The following is a 12,278-nucleotide window of genomic DNA, read 5'->3' on the forward strand; positions in this document are numbered from 1 at the left end:
GAGATGGAGTCTCTGTGGCCCCGACGGGGGTAGAGTGGTACAATCTTGGCTCGCCGCAACCTCCCTCTTCTGGGTTCGAGTGATTCTCCCACCTCAGCCTCCCCAGCAGCTGGGATTACAGGCATGCACCACTGCGCCTGGCTAATTTTTGTATTTTTAATAGAGACAGGGTTTCACCATGTTGACCAGGCTGGTCTTGAACTCCTGACCTCGTGATTCACCCGCCCCAGGCTCCCAAAGTGCTGGGATGACAGGTGTGAGCCACCACACCCGGCCTTTTTGGTTGTTTTTCAACTGCTCACCTTATTGCCTGAACTATTTCAGTGAACACTTAAATATTTCTTGCATGTATGGATTCTGTCCAACTCTTCCCTGAGATGAAGGTTTTACTCACAACCATCTTTGATTTTTTTTTAAGATATAATTGCCATTCTTAGCTTTTATCTCACATACGAGTATCCCAATTGTGCTCCTGTTTAAAATTCCACCTCAGGGCCGAGCACTGTGGCTCACACCTGTAATACCAGCACTTTGGGAGGCTGAAGCAGGCAGATTACTTGAGGTCAGGAGTTTGAGACCAGCCTGGCCAACATGGTGAAATCCCACCTCTACTAAAAATACAAAATTAGCTAGGTACGGTGGTGCATTTGCAGTCCCAGCCACTCGGGAGGCTGAGGCAGGAGAATTGCTTGAACCCCCTGGGAGGTGGAGGTTGCAGTAAGTCAAAATGGTGGCACTGCACTCCAGCCTGGGCCACAGAGTCAGACTCCATCTCAAATAAATAAATAAATAAATAATAAAATAAAATGAAATTGCGCCTCAAATGCTACCTTGTCCCTGAAGATTTCCCAAAGGAATGAATCTAAGTTCTAGTCCTCTGTCCATCATAGTATCTTATACATAATTACCATTCAACAAATGTTTCCTGAATTAATAAACTAGGTCACCTGATGAGGATTCATATAAACTTTGTTTTTTTATGTTATATATTTAAAAACATTTTCAAGCTTCTATCACTAAATTAGATGAAAAGGCTACCACTGTTAACATCAAACACCATTCCTAGCCTGGAAGCAGATATGTAGCAAAAGGATATTTAATGTTTTCCCCCAACTGTTTATTTGGCACAGCAATGATAATGTAACCAAACCCATCTGTTTCCTCTCGTCCAGGGATTTCAAATGCTGACCAAAAACGCTTTGTGCTGAACTTCTAATGACTCCTGACTTATCTTACCTGCTCTTTGTCAAAAACTTGTTAAAAACTCTAATAAATATGAATAAAGTACTAGGATACAACCTGGAATAAGAATAGAGTTCTTAAATAAAAGTCAAGACCTTGGAAACTAGAAGATAAGTTTCTTGGCTGCTTGTCTATTCTCATGACATGTGAATAGCTGGGTTGTTTAAAACTCTATGCTTTTACTATGTATGTTTTAAAAAACTTGATCTTAACCAGGAATTATATAATTATAGACTCTGGAGCTAAAAGTAACTCAAATAGTTTATCAATTTCATTATCCGACTTTCAGAGAAGATCTATAAGAGCCTGCTGCAATTTTAAAGTTTAAAAACTAAAGATTTACATTTCATATATTCACATCAACACTTTTTAAAAATGACATTGCTTATTTGAGGTCAGCTGATGTTATCTACCTTAATATTTAAAACTCTCCTATCTCAAGTTTTCCACTGCAACTTATAATTATGAATTCATTTTCATTCCATTCTGCAATCTGGAGCAGTAACTGTCCTACCTGCACTGCATGTAACCACTTCATGACACCTGGAATGCTGCTGTGCATTTTAACTTTACCCTATAATTAATTCAAATAATTCTCATTGGACCAAAATTGTAATCTTATGATTAAACATCATAATCATCTAGCAATTCAAGGCCAAAGTCTATAAAACTATTTTGCTTGGGTTTAAATAATACATTTTAGAACACCCGTTTAATTGAGCTTTCTGTACATTGCTCCCTTTCAAAACAGTTAGTGAAGAGATGCTCAACATCAGTAGTCATTAGAAAAATGCAAATTAAAATTACGATGAGATACCACTTCACACTCACCAAGATGGCTACAAGCAAAACAATAACAAGTGTTGGTGAGGATGTGGAGACAATGGAACTCTCATACATTGCTGGTGGGAATGTAAAGTGATGCAGCACTTTGAAAAACAATCTGGCAGTCCCACAAAAAGTTTACAGTGACCATATGACCCAGCAATCCTACTCCTAAGTATATACCCAAGAGAAATGAAATATATATCCACATAAAACCTTACACACCAATGTTCATAGCAGCATTATTCATAATAGCCAAAAAGTGGAACCAACCCGCATATCCACTAACAGATGAATGGGTAAACAAAATGTGGCATTTTCAAGCAATGGAATATTATTTGGCCACGAAAAAGAATGAAATACTGATACATGCTACAACATGGACAAACCTTGAAAATTATGCTAAGTGAAAAAAGCCATGTGTTATATAACTCTGTTTATAAAGAAATGTCTGGAACAGTTAAATCTATACAGACAGAAAATTAGTTGTTGCCTAGGACCAGAGAAGACAGGTAGTAGGGCACTGAGGCATGATTGCTAATGGGTCCAGGGATTCTTTTTTTTTTTTTTTTTTTTTTTTTTTTTTGAGATGGAGTCTTGCTCTGTCACCCAGGCTGGAGTGCAATGGCACAATCTTGGCTCACTGCAACCTCTACCTCCTGGGTTCAAGCGATTCTCCTGACTCAGCCTCCCGAGTAGCTGGGACTACAGGGGCGTGACACCACACCCAGCTAATTTTTGTATTTTTAGTAGAGATGGGGTTTCACCATGTTGGCCAGGATGCTCTTGATCTCCTGACCTTGTGATCCACCCGCCTCAGCCTCCCCAAGTGCTGGGATTACAGGTGTGAGCCACCACGCCCAGTCTAGGGATTCTTTGTGGATGATAAAAGTGTTCTAAAACTGACTGTGGTGATGGTTGCACAACTCTGTAAATATAATAACAACCAATGAGTCGTACACTTTAAATGTGTGAATCATATGGTATGTGAATCATTTCTCAATAAAACTGTTTAAAACAAATTTTTTAAATAGAGTTTGGGAGCCGGGCACACGCCTGTAATCCCAGCATTTTGAGAGGCTGAGGTGGGCAGGTCACCTTCGGGAGTTCAAGACCAGCCTGGCCAACATGGTGAAACCCCATTTCTACTAAAATACAAAAGTTAGCCGGGCATGGTAACGTGCACCAGTAGTCCCAGCTACTCAGGAGGCTGAGGCACGGGAATCGCTTGCACCCAGGAGATGGAGGTTGCAGTGAGCCAAGATCACACCACTGCACTCCAGCCTGGGAGACAGAGCAAGAATCCGTCTCATAAATAAATAAATAAATAAATAAATAAATAAATAAATAATAGAGTTCAGCACTCTCCATAGATAAAAGACACTAATAAAAAAAACCTGGCTGACTTAGCACACAAGGATATTTGGGCTTTCTTGCCTGCTTGCAGATACTGTTGCTTTTAGTTTATTTTACAATTTTATCTGTTTATCCCATGTGTTATGTAATCAGAGCTCAGGGCTTCAGCAGGAAATTTATAATAGTCCTTTCAAACAAATTTAAAAAACAGTTTAGTAACATTATCTAATGGTGTATTAAAGCCCTGCTTTGATGCTGTTTTATGATCTTAAGCACTTGCTGTCCTATTGAAATAACAGAAGGGCTTATACAGTAATGAAATTTGACTTTGCTAAACTTCCTTTTTCTTTGGGAAAAAAAAAAGCCTATCATATTTGGGACAAAGCGGTGTTTTTAAATCTCTACGTAATCTACTATAGTTCTACCAGGATTTAACCACCCCCCACCCAAATTCAGTCTAAAACACAGAAGGAGCACTTATGCAAAACCAAGTTTGATTTAAATCAAATAAGTTGTTTAAAGATCAGTCCAATTGATCACTTATGACTACACACACTTAGGACTTTACACACTTTTATTTTGTGTTTCTAAATTAGTTTCCTGTGTGTTCTATTTCATCAGCTAGAGCATACAATTTCAATCTACCCTAAATCTCACGATTCTCAAGATATGAAACCACAGAATTAATTTCTTAAGTATTTTACATATATTAGGTTTCGTCCAGGCTAAGTAAACTCTAAATTCCTTAAAGGCAAGGACCTTGTCTTAAGCTTCAACACTTCACAGAGACCCCACAATTGAGATGTGTCTCTCAAGATCTAAGGCGTAGGCCAGTTCTCCAGTCAAGCTACAATACTATACTGTATATATTATTAAGGTATATATTTGTGTGTGTCTATCAATTTTATAGCTATGTATCTTTATCCCTCTACCATCTATTTTTCTTTTATACTTCATTTCCAACACATAATATATTGACTGCCCCAAAATCTTTAAGAACTCCCAATTTTCTTCAGAATAACCCCCAAGCACCTTCCTATGGATTTCAAAGCTCTTTGTCAACTTCCCCATCTACCCTTTCTAGCCTGAGCGTCAGATGCCAACACATCAGTTACGTAAAGCTCCTCTTCCACCCCTCTGCTGTTGCACCTCCAGGCCTCTGCTGTCCCTTGGATTGCTATCCAGTCTATGAAAAATCTGCTAAACTTTTAAGTCCATGTCAAGAGCCATCTTCTGTATAGACCCTTCGTTTTCAGAATTTCTCCTTTTTAAATCCCTTCATAGCACTTTGTCTAATACTCTACCCCTTATCACAGCTTGACTTATATGGTGCCTAAGGACATGCCTTCTCTCCTAGTATTAATTCTCTGATGTTTGCAACTGTTTATGTGTGAATCCGCTACCAAAGCACTGTGCTTGTATCCTTTTCACCCTTTACAAAAAAAACCACTCAATAAATGCTTGCTAGAGATGACACGTTGATAGGTGTAGCAAACGACCATGGCACATGTATACCTATGTAACCAACCTGCACAATCAGTACATGTATCCCAGAACTTAAAGTAAAATTTTAAAAAAGTAAAATAAAATAAATGCTTGCTAGATTGAATTATTCTTATCTTGAATTCCCCAAAACACCAAAAATGGTGTGGGGCATATAGCAGTTAATCAATAAATAATGTTACTTGATAGAATATACATTCCTGGGACAAAGATTCAGATGCTCAATGACTGATTTTAGTGACAGTGAAGTGATAGATCATCACCAAAAAAAGTTTATTCTCTAAATTGTTCCTACACTGACTTGGGCTTAAGTAACAGATGCTTTAATGTACGAAAACAATTAGCTGAGTGTTTAGTTTCAGTATATTTTTATTTCCAGTGTTCCTTGTGGAAAAAAACTATTTTCATCCCAGGAATACACGTAAAATAATTTTGGAAGTCAATTCTTAGAATGTACATGGATTTTTGGGAGGCTGAGGCGGGCAGATCACGAGGTCAGGAGATCGAGACCATCCTGGTTAACATGGTGAAACCCTGTCTCTACTAAAAATGCAAAAAAAATTAGCCGGGCATGGTGGCGGGCGCCTGTAGTCCCAGCTACTTGGGAGGCTGATGCAGGAGAATGGCGTGAACCCGGGGGACGGAGCTTGCAGTGAGCCGAGATCACGCCACCGCACTCCAGCCTGGGCGACAGAGCGAGACTCTGTCTCAAAAAGAAAATAAAAAATAATATACATGGATTTTTGTCACTGTTTATTCAAGATTCATTCAAGTATTTATCACTTATGTGAACTGTCTCTGGGCAGACACTGAAAAAGGTACTGAATCATGAATAAGATACAGGCTCTGACCTTAAGTGTTTACAGTATACTAGGGGAAGGGTCTCAAAGGAATCTAGGTTTGATGCTTCAGAAAAACTGATAGTAATTATCTTGATATTAAGGAATTCGGAAGTTCTTTAAAAAGTACTCTTTTACATTCAGATTTAAATGTTTATGTTTCAATGTGTACTAAAAACAAAGATATAATAATATTTTACTTAGAAAGCCATTTTTATTCATGCAAACAGCAAAAGAACATAACTAGATGCTATGACTCAGGGCTAGGAGTAGGGTGAGTAAAGACAGGTTTTCTAGAGCAAAATTTCATGAGGCCACTCACTCTCAGGGTCCCGTAAGTACAGGGTCAGCCTTAAAAAGGAGCACCTCTTTAAATTCATCACCCTAGCCACCTCCTCTGCCTTACCTTAGCTCTGGCCCAGCTATGAATGTTTAAGAAATTAGTAATTTTGTGTTATACCTGGTTGCGTATACTTGGTATACTCCATAACAAATGCTTTATAAATTATTTCTGATTTATAGAAAATGGAACTGTGAAATTATGGAGGGAATGCATAATGATGCAAAGGGAATATGTCTACTTTTGGGAGGAAGGAGTAGATACTAAGGGAAAAGGATAAATGAAACAGAATTAGCACATTAAAATGATTGCCAAGTTAAAAGCTTTCAAGTGTTCAGATTGGAAGTAATTCTCATGACTCAACTGTTCTACTATTCATAACCATTAACTTATGCTTTTGCTAACTTCAAATAACTTGTATTGGCATCTGTAAGTATCCATTCTCATGCTGTTATGAAGAAATACCCAAGAGTGGGTAATTTATAAAGAAAAGAGGTTTAATTGACTCACGGTTCCACATGGTTAGGGAGGCCTCAGGAAACTTACAATCATGGCTGAAGGCACTTCTTTACAGAGCAGCAGGGAAGACGATGAGTGCCCAGTGAAGGGGCGAAGCCCCATATAAAGTCATCAGATCTCGTGAGAACTAACTCACTATCATGAGGACAGGATGGGGGAAACCAGCCCCAGGATTCAATTATCTTCACCTGGTCCCTCCCAGGACACATGGGGATTATGGAAACTACAATTCAAGATGAGATTTGGGTGGGGACACAACCAACAGTATCATTTTTCTAAGATCAATACCAAATGAACTAAATGAATAAAAATAAAACAATAAGTTACAAACTAATATCGACTCTGTTTTAAGACAGATTATTTTAGAGATTAGCACCTGAAGAGTATTTTCTTAATTCCTTAGTGCAGTTATTGATGGTTATTCAAGACTGAATAAGGAAATTCTGGATGCACTTGATCCACAGGAATACAACTCATTTAATTTTTAAATTTAAATGAAATTTAAAATTAAAGTTAAAATTAAACGTGTTTCCAAAAGAGAAATTTCATATTTAGGTACATTAGTAAATACAGAATAAGTGATAATTTAAATGTAAAAGGCATTGACATTAAGTGGGAGAGGTTTTCCCATTAGATAAAAGTTAAATGAATTTGTAATCAGCCTTTCAAGTGTTACTACACCTGGTAATACAATGTTCAATGTCAAATAAGCTTATAAAGAAGCTTTCTGAAGGCCGGGCGCAGTGGCTCAGGCCTGTAATCCCAGCACTTTGGAAAGCCAAGGCTGGCGAATTGCCTGAGCTCAGGAGTTCACGACTAGCCTGGACAACATGGTGAAACTCCGACTCTACTAAAATACAAAAGACTATCTGGGCCTGGCGGTGTGCACCTGTAGTCCTAGCTACTTGGGAGGCTGAGGCAGGAGAACTGCTTGAACCTGGGAGGCAGAGGTTGCAGTGAGCTGAAATTGTGCCACCGCACTCCAGCCTGGGCGACAGACCGAGACTCCATTTAAAAAAAAAAAAAAAAAAAAAGTTCTGAAAAGTTCCAAGTAAATATAAAGCAAAACATTTCCCCTACATTGGCTTGATTCTACTTCCCCTTCTCTTCACATATTTTAGGATGTTAAGAGTTGCCAGATATTTTGGGTTGGTGGTAGGTTTCTTTTTCTTTCATCTCACTTAAAAATGGAAAATTTTTACCTACCAAAATGTTGTATCAGAACTAAGAATTTCAATATATGCTGTCAATAGAACCTAGAAAAGTTTAGTTGTGGTTGTGACTTATTTATAATACTATTTGGTATGTCCCTTAAATGAGGTTTTACATTTCTAGCAATAGCGGGACATTATTCCAAGCTGCCACAAATGATGAAGTTCATGTAGAAAGATGTTTTTGCACAGAATAATAAAAAGGCTGAGGCTGCTCTTAAGATAACATGCTTGGATTTTCAAAAACATTTAAAATCATGAAAAATCTTTTTACCAATGAAAAATGACAATTCTAGTGGGAAAAATCGTTCAATTAATAAATAAAAATAACCCCAGACAACTTGACTATCTCCCCTATGTTAAGAATGTCTATAATCACAGACAATATAAAGTTTTTCTAATGATAACTCTTAATAGCTTACAAAAAGTTTAAAACCTCAAAACAAGCTAAATTATTTTAAATTTGTAATTGAAGTTAACTGAGAACATAAACACTACCACTGTGTCCCCCCAAACGCTTTTGTTCTTCTAAATGTGATCCCCCATAACTCTTACCTCTACAAAGTAAAATCCAAACCCATGAAATAAAGTTCATGGAGAATACTATCCTTCTGATTTTTATTGAAAAATTTCCATGACTATTTCTATAAAAACATTAAAGTCTTTAATTTCATTGCTAGAGCTAATGCAAGAATACACAAATACACACATGCATACATGCATTTTACTAGCTGTTGTCTTATTTAGACCATATAAAAAGATCTTTAATATGCATTGGCCCCAAATTTTCACTTTAGATCAGCTATTCAATCTATGTTGAAGTGATTAGGATACATAAATAAATTACATAATCTCACTTTATATGAAACACTGCAACTTAAACTTTTAGTTTTCTGGTGTCTTAAGTGGAATAGTTCAGATAAACATGCAAACTTTTCTGCCTCCTCTATTGGGTGATTATCTAAGCTTTTTGAATTGTCTTGTTCAAAGCCACAAGTTGAATTATTTTCACTGAGATTCTATAAAATTTCATGAATGTCACAGCTATAAATCCTAAAATCCAAAAACAAAACAAACGATAACCTCAAGGAAATGAGCCAATTCTTTAAAAGACACAACCTGTCAAAACTCACACAAGAGGAAATAGACAATCTGAATAGGCCCATATCAATTAAAGAAATTCAATTAATAATGAACAACCTTCCAAAACATAAAGTCCCAGGCTCAGATCAGTTCACTGGTGAGTTCTACTAAACATTTAAGGAAGAAATTACACAAATTCTTCACAATCTCTTTCAGAAGACAGAAGCAGAGGAATACTCCCTAATTCATTCTAAAAGACCAGCATTACCCTATTACCAAAATTGGACAAAGTGATTATAAGAAAACTATAAACCAATATCTCTTACGAACATAGATACAAAAACCCTTAACAAAATATTACAGCAAATCCAACAATGTGTAAAGAGTTGTAAATCATAATCAAGTGGGATTTATCCTAGGTATGCGAAGCTCGTTTGAAATCAAATAACATAATGTATCACAACAAAAGACTGAAGAAAAGTCACAAGATCATAGATGCAAAAAAAAAGCATTTTACAAAATCCAGCACCCATTCATGATAAAACCTTTCAGTAAACTAGGAATAGAGGGTAACTTCCTCAACTTAATAAAGAATATCTAAAAACAGCCCTAAAGCTAACATCATATTTCATGGTGAGAAACTAGCAGCTTCCCCACTAATATTAGGAATAAGGCAAAGATGTCCCCTCTCATCCCTCTTTTTCAATATTATACTGGAAGTCTTAGCTAATGCAATGTCAAGAAAAGGAAGTAAAAGGTATACAGATTGAGAACGAAGAAATAAAACCATCTTTGTTCACAAATGACATAACTGTCTATATAGGAAATCAAGATTATACAAAGGTTGAAGAATACAAGTTAATATACAGAAGCCAGTTGCTTTCCTACATACCAGCAATGAAGAAGTGCAATTTGAAATTTAAAACACGATACAATTTACATTAGCAGAAAAGAAATGAAATACTTAGGTATAAATCTAGCAAAATGCACACAAGATCTGTATTAGGAAAACTACAAAACTCTGATGAAATAAATCAAAGAAGAACTAAATAAATGGAAACATTCCATGTTTATAGGTAGGAAGACTCAATATTGTTAAGATGTCAGTTCTTCCCAACTTGATCTATAGATTCAGTACAATCTTAATCAAACTCCCATCAAGTTATTTTGAGGATATTGACAAACTGATTGTAAAGTTTATATGGAGAGGCAAAAGACCAAGAAAAGTGAATATAATACTGAAGGAGAAGAAAGAGAACTGACACTACCTGACTTAAGACTTACAATAAAGCTATAGTAATCAAGAGAGTGTGGTATTGGTGAAATAACAAATAAATCAATGGAACAGACTAAAGAGTCCAGAAATAGACCCACATAAATATAGTTAGCTGATCTTCGTCAAAGGAACAAAAGCAATGCAATGGAGAAAAGATAGTCTTTTCAACAAATGGTGTTGGAACAACTGGACATCCACATGCCAAATAATAAATTTAGAAACAGACCTTACACTATAACTCAGAATGGATCACAGATCTAAGTGTACAACACAAAACAATAAAACTCCTAGGAGACATTATAAAAGAAAATCTAGACGACCTTGGGTATGGAGATGAATTTTTAAATACAACACCAAAGGCATGATCCATGAAAGGAATAATCGATAAGACAGACTTCATTAAAATTAAAAAGTTCTGCTCTGCAAAAGACATTGTACACTGTAGGACAGGTACGGTGGCTCATGCCTGTAACCTTAGCACTTTGGAAGGCCAAGGCAGGAGGATCGCCTGAGGTCAGGAGTTTGAGACCAGCCTGGCCAACATGGCGAAAACCCATCTCTACTAAAAATACAAAAATTAGCTGGGCATGTTGGTGGGCGCCTATAATTCCAGCTACTTCGGAGGCTGAGGCAGAAGAATCACTTGAACCCGGGAGGCAGAGGTTGCAGTAAGCTGAGATCATGTCACTATACTCCAGCCTGGGTCAAAGAGGGAAACTCAGTCAAAAAAAAAAGACATTGTACACTGCCAAGAGAATGAATAGACAAGACACAAGTTGGGAGAAAATATTTGCAAAAGATATATCTGATAAAGGACTGTTATCCAAAATATACAAATAACTCTCAAAACTCAACAATAACCAGGTACAGTGGCATGCTCCAGGAGTCCTAGCTACTCCCCAGGCTGAGGCAAGAGGACAGCTTGAGGCTAGAAGTTTGAGGCTGTACTGTGCTATAATGGCACCTGTGAATAGCCACTGTACTCCTGCATGGGCAACCTAGTGAGACCCCATCTGTTAAAAAAACAAAACAAAACAAAAAACGTAAAACAGCAACTCAAAGTACTGTAATTTTTTTTTAAATAAGAAAAAATAAAATACAAATTTAAAAAACCTCAACAATAAGAAAATGAACAACCCGATTAAAAAATGAGCCAACGATCTGAACAGACACTTCATCAGAGAAGATATATAGATGGCAAATAACCATATGAAAAGATGTTCCATATCATATGTCACTAGGGAAATGCAAATGAAAACAAAAAGGAGATATCGCTATGCACCTAAGAGAATGACCAAAATCCAGGAAACTGACACCAAGTGCTAGTGAAGCTGTGGAGCAACAGGAAACGCTCATTAGTTGTGGGTGGGAATACAGAATTGTATAGCCACTTAGGAAGACAGTTTGGCGCTTTCTTATAAAACCAAACATACTCTTATCAAGGATTGAGGTTGCTGGGTAGTATGATATTCACCCAAGGTGTTGAAAACTTAGCCCACAGAAATACCTAGATCAGGATGTTTATAGCAGCTTTATTCCTCATTGCCAAAACTTGGAAGCAATCAAGATTTCCTTCGGTAGGTGATGGATAAACAAACTGAGATACATCCATACAAAGGAATAGTACTCAGCGCTAAAAAGAAATGAGCTATCAAGCCACAAAGAGACGTGGAAGACCCTTAAATGTATATTACAAAGTGAAAAAACCAATCTGAAAAGGATACCTACTGTCTGATTCCAACTACATGACATTTTGGAAAAAGCAAAACTATGGAGACAGCAAAAAGATAACTGCTTGCCAGGGGTTTTGGGGGATGGAAGTATGAATAAGCAGAGAACAAGGATTTTTGGGATAGCAAAAATTTTGCAGGATATTACAATGGGGGATGTGTCATTACACATTATACTAACCAAGGAATGTACAACACCAAGAGTGACCCTAATGTAAATTGTGGACTTTGAGTGACTATGATGTGTCAACATAGGTTCATCTATTGTGAGAAATGTACCATTCACGTGAGCAATGTTGATCACGGGGGAGCTAAGCACGTGGGGGTGGTAGTAAGTATAAGGGAAATCTCTGT

Source organism: Macaca mulatta, chromosome 9 (genome assembly GCF_049350105.2).
Source record: "Macaca mulatta isolate MMU2019108-1 chromosome 9, T2T-MMU8v2.0, whole genome shotgun sequence".
In the NCBI taxonomy this organism is placed as follows: Eukaryota; Metazoa; Chordata; class Mammalia; order Primates; family Cercopithecidae; genus Macaca; species Macaca mulatta.